The sequence below is a fragment of the Python bivittatus genome, unplaced genomic scaffold, assembly GCF_059951505.1.
Source record: "Python bivittatus isolate LINGU-HERP-01145 unplaced genomic scaffold, Pbiv_v1 ctg000020_np1212, whole genome shotgun sequence".
Taxonomy (NCBI): domain Eukaryota; kingdom Metazoa; phylum Chordata; class Lepidosauria; order Squamata; family Pythonidae; genus Python; species Python bivittatus.
The window spans coordinates 114,488,318-114,494,170 of NW_028277030.1; the positions used below are offsets into that span (position 1 = coordinate 114,488,318).

Sequence of the window (5,853 nt, forward strand, 5' to 3'; positions counted from 1 at the left end):
ATCTGAAGTAGGAAAAAAGATAACCAGAACACTGGAACCCAGCTTTGCAGAATCTGAATCTGATCCAAGAAAGGCATGGTACTGGAGTATAGACACTAACAGTAGAGAGCCAATAGACAAAGAAGTATAAGCATTTTTAAAATTTGCAAAAATAATCGAATCAGCATTTTTGTATCAATCTGGGATCCTGTTTTGAGCTGTTTGCATGACTAGACATTGTCTGAGTTAGTATTCATAACACTAAGAACCAAGATGTAGAAGCATTTCAAAGAGAGATCTAAAAGAATCTAGAGGAATTTCCTGACCATGAAAGCAACAAAACAGTCTGCCTCCTGGAGTGATGAGTGTTCCATCACTGGAGGTTTTGAAGCAAAGGTTGACAGCTGTTTGCCCTGGCTGGTATGAGGATTTCTGCCCTGGGTAGGGATGGAACTAAAAGACCTCTACATTCCCTTGGCCCTATGATTCTAATGCCACTTGACGCCCTGTCTGCTTGGAATAATGGTTTGCATGTTTGCCTGACTCATTCACTAATCAGTAACAGTGAATCTTTCATTAGATCCTAATCTGCAGGCTCCTAATGGACAGCTATTAAGCAAGACAGGAACTGTATTGGCTGTCAGTGTATGACTGTTTTGAGTACAGGGTATGACAATTAAGACCATCAATAGTTTGGGATTTTAATATTTGAGAGATTGTCACTCTGGAATATACTTGCTTGAATATTAAGGTCTGCCAAGGGACTCACCTCTGCATACCACCAGTGGGATCAATATATAATGTGAAGACATGAGAGAATGCCTTCTTGGCTCTGGCAACCTGATTATGGAATGCCCTCCTCTTGGAGGCCAGGCTGGTGCCAACGTTGAGTTTGTTTTGGCTCCATGTGAAGACTAGCTATTTGCCCAAGTCTTGGGTCACAGTGACAGAAGCACAGTCTTTTTAACTAGGTTGTTTTATTGTTTAGTACATTATTATTTTTATTATCTGAATGGTGGAGAGAGAGAGAGAGAGAGAGAGAGAGAGAGAGAGGAGATAGATAGATAGATAGATAGATAGATAGATAGATAGATAGATAGATAGATAGATAGATGATAGATAGAGCTGATTCATCTGGAAAAGAAAAGAATTTAAAAGGCTTTCCATTAAAGTAAATATTACATTTAAGTCTTTATTCACTAAAGTAAATGTTACGTTTGCTAATTTACATCAGAGGTATATACAGCCTCAAAACCTGGAGCCTTGGTTTAGCTATCACAGTTAATGCCCATCAATTTGTCCAATTGTATTTCAAAACCTGGCCATCACCAATTCATCACAGTGGCAAACTCAAGCACCTGGGGCTGCAACTTTCATAACATTAATTATGCAGTTTATAAAGAGATAATTATGATTTCCTAAATCTATTGCTAATTGGTTTTACCAGCTTACTCCATGATGCAATATTATGTGAGATGGATAACTTTCATCTTTCCACATAATGCACACTTTTATAAACCTTAATTATGTCTCTCCTCAGTTATCTTTTTTTCTTACTTTAAATAACTCAAGCTCTTCATCATAATAAAGATGGCACAATTTCTTGATCATTTGGGTTGCCCTTTTTTGCATATTTTCCATTTCTGTGAGGACCATTTGAACTGAATGCTTCATGTGAAATTTACTTTAATTTTCTTCTGTAATAATCCTAGCATGCAATTTGCTTTCATATGTGCAGCACATTGGCCATCATTTTTATGGTTTGATTCCACTATTTTACCCATTGAAGCAATTTGGAAACACTTATTTGGAACTCTTAACATTTTCAATTATCATCAGTAAGTTAGTGTCATCTGCAAATCTGGCCATTCTCTTTCTTATCTGTAATCCCTACAAATTAAATAGTACTGGCTATTATACAATGGACCCCTGCTTCTTTTTTAAGGCAGATTCTAATCTACCCAGAAATCATATATTGCATGATAATTAAATTCACTCAGATGTATTAATAAAGGAGTTTGTCAAAAGATTTTCTAGTCTGTATATTATGTCTACCAAATCATCTCTATCTACACATTGGTTAGCACTCCAAAGCATTTAAAAGGCTCACAGATCTTTCCCGAGCCAGACATTCCTTAAGGCTTGCTTGATAGGCCTATGCAAGATGGCTTAGATTCACCTTGAGATACAGATCCAACTCTTTTTGATGAAAAAGCAAAGATGATGCAATTTGCCTCACTTCACAACATCTTTTTTGTATCTTATTTCTTTGCACAGCTCCATAATTTACAATTTGGGAAGAAGAAAAGAAGGAAATATAGCTAAATATAATTTACACCCATCTATCCACTATACCTCTCCATACTTTTCTATCCTTGCAAAACAGCCTTCCCTCTGCCGTGTCCATCATTCATACTGTACACTGACTTTTGTTCTTCAAGCTTCTCACTGCTCTCTTTTTGAGGATTTCATCAACTCTACACAACCATAACTTCAGTGTTCCTCTTGACTCATTCATGTATTTGTTTTGCCATTTGATTAATTCTCTCTGTATGACCAAATGATACATTACCAAAGAAATACTGGTAAAGAGGTGAATCAGACATGGATGAGTATTGGCCCTAGTTTTATTTAAGTATTATATAAATTCACTGGTTCCTTACTTAAATAAATCTGCTTTCCATCTTCCCAAACTAGTCCATAGGCATATTAGTACAGTAAAACCATGGTTTGTGAACATAATTCATTCTGGAAACATGTCTGTAATCCAAAGCACTTGTATATCAAAGCGAATTTCCCCATAAGAAATAATGGAAACTCAGAGGATTCGTTCCACAACCCAAAAATATTCATATAAAAATGATTACAATACTGTAATATAATACAAAATAATAAAGAAAATTCAAAATATAAAGAAAAATAAAACAAATTAACCTGCACTTACCTTTGAAAACCTTCGTGGCTGGTGTGAGGAAGACAAGAGAGAGGAGGGTTATTGTGTAGGACGACTTTCACTATCACTAACGGAATCACTGCTATCTGTTGGCTCAATGGAATCTTTTTCTTTTGGTGCAACTTTAACAAGGAACCTATCCAAGGACACTTGTTTTTGCCTCCTTTTGAGGATTTCGCGGAAATGTGACATTGCGTTGTCATTAAACAGATTCATCGCTCACACTGCTATAGCCTTATTCGGGTGGTGCTTTTCTACAAAATTTTGCACTGTTTCCCACATTTTACGCATCTCCCTAATCTCATTTGAAGTGAGGGATTCCTCCGCCTTTTTCTCCTCCTCTGCAGACGAGATCTCCTCCATAACCTCTTGTTGTTGCTCACTATGCAGATCCATCAGTTCGTCGGTGGTCAGCTCCCGGCCATGTTCCTCCACCAGCTCTTGAATGTCGTCCTCATTCACCTCCAGTCCTATGGTCTTCCCCAAGGACACAATTTAATCGACTACTGGCGGCTCCTGTTCATGAGCAAGCCCCTCTAAGTCATGTCCAAGAACGCAATCAGGCCACAGTTTTCTCCAGGCAGAATTGAGGGTTCTCTTGGTGACTCCATCCCAGGCTTTATCAATGATCTTGAGGCAGTTCACGATGTGGAAATGGTTTTTCCAAAACTCTCAGAGGGTAAGGTTTGTTCCTTCGGTCACCTCGAAGCATTGCTGAAATAGTGCTTTGGTGTAAAGCTTTTTAAAGTTCAAAATGACCTGCTGATCCATGGGCTGGAGGATTGTAGTGGTGTTGGGAGGAAGGAACTTGACCTTAATGAACTCGAATTTCTCCAGTAAGTCGTCCTCAAGGCCTGGAGGATGAGCAGGAGCATTATCCATAACCAGCAAGGCTTTGAGTGGCAGATTCTTTTCTAAAAGGTATTTCTTCACTGCAGGACCAAAGACCTCGTTGATCCACTTAACAAACAAGATACGAGTGACCCAAGCCTTGCTGTTGGACCTCCACATAACGTTTAACTGGCTCTTCTGCACCTTGTATTTCTTGAAGGCTCATGGATTCTCGGAATGATATACGAGCAGGGGCTTGACTTTGAAATCCCCGCTTGCATTAGCACAAAACAAGAGGGTGAGATGGTCTTTCATGGGCTTGTGACCAGACATTGCATTCTCTTCTTCTGTAATGTAGGTCCTCTTTGGCATCTTTTTCCAAAAAAGCCCCGTCTCATCGCAGTTGAAAACTTGCTCTGGCAGGTAACACTCGGAAACCATGAGCTTTTGGAACTCGGTAGTGAATGCCTCAGCTGCCTTAGTGTCCGAACTCGCAGCCTCTCCATGCCTCACAACACTATGGATGCCATTTCTCCTCTTAAAGTTATCAAACCATCCCCTGCTTGCCTTGAAGCCTTCTTCGTTTTCTGTTGACGTACCTTGCAGTTTACTTATGAGGTCGGTGTACAAGGCCTTTGCCTTCTCGCAGATAAAGTTCTCAGTCACAGTATCACCTGCTAGTTGCTTCTCGTTTATCCAAACCAGAAGCAACTTTTCTACATCTTCCAGAACACGTGGCCGTTGCTTTGATATTCTCATGACTCCTTTTGCTGCATCTAGCCCCCTTATTCCTTCTTTCTTCTTTAATATTGTGCAAATGGTCGACATAGACTTCTTATAAAACCTTGCAATTTTGGCCACTCGCATACCTCGTTCATACTTCTTGATGATTTCCTTCTTAACTTCCACTGTAATCAACTCCTTCTTCTTACAGCCTTTCTTTTCAACCTTTTTCTGCATGGGGGCCATTGTAGAGAGAGAGAGAGAAGAACCATTGGCTTGTTATGATCATGTGACATTTGGCATCACATACTACTCGTATTGCAAGACATTGCTCATTTATCAAGTTAAAATTTATTAGAAATGTTTGCTTGTCTTGCGGAACACTCGCAGATCAAGTTATTTGCAATCCAAGGTTTTACTGTATATTACTATACACTGATGATGCAATAATTTTGTCCTTGACTTCTCAGGTCTTAGAAGAGCTTTGGGATCAGTGATCAAGTACTGTAATGAGGAGACATTAACAATAAACCTTGTCAAAACCAAGATCCTTACATTCTCCAAAAGCCTGAAACAACAAAGCTGGAAGTTAGGGGGATACACCATTAAAAATTAAGATCTTTAAGTATTTAGGTGTAGCTTTTCAAGCTTCTGGAAGCCAAAATGCTCACTTAGATTATGCATCCCAAAATGCACAGAAAACAGCATCAGCCATCCAAGCTTATTATTTTTGTCCAAGGAGCACAGTTTATACCTGCTGCAATTGTTTGCAGTTAAAGCCAGAGCACAACTGCTATCTGGGCCTCAGCTAGGACTATATAACAACATGGCTACTAAGACAGTCCTAACTAAATGTTTAAGAAGCATCTTCCAGGTTACTTGTAGTGTCCCATACACAGTACTTTGGGAAAATGCAGAAATCAGTATACTTGAGTCCAGTCTTTGGATAAATATTTTAATTTACTGGCTGACACTACTCCACAATCCTGTTGGACCAGTCCACATACAATTTAAAATCCTCCTGGAAAAAGCAATCCAAAAGAAATTGAGCCATTACAGCTTTTCCAGTGATGCTATTTCACCATTAGGGCCAGATCAGCTAAATTAGCCTTAAGACAATGGATTTTAGACATAGAAGGTCATTGCCCTCCCATAGGATATATTTATAAATAATCCAATTTTAGCTCCTAAAGCAGTTTCATACTTATACCAAATTTCAACCCCTAAATTAAGAGCGCTTTAACTAGTTCATTTTAATACCCTCCCCACAGCTGTTTTGGAAGGGAATATAAGAAAATTCCTTCTGAAGCACAGTGTTGTCCCTGCAGCATGGGTGTAATAGAAACCAAGGCCATGCTCTTCTTTAC

The 5,853-nt window shown here is 39.0% G+C and overlaps 1 pseudogene; it reads right to left on the reverse strand.

Moving 5' to 3' along the window:
- Positions 1–2,971: 2,971 nt before the first annotated feature.
- LOC148217157 (uncharacterized) lies at positions 2,972–4,732 on the reverse strand (annotated as a pseudogene).
- Between the last annotated feature and the right edge of the window lie 1,121 nt (positions 4,733–5,853).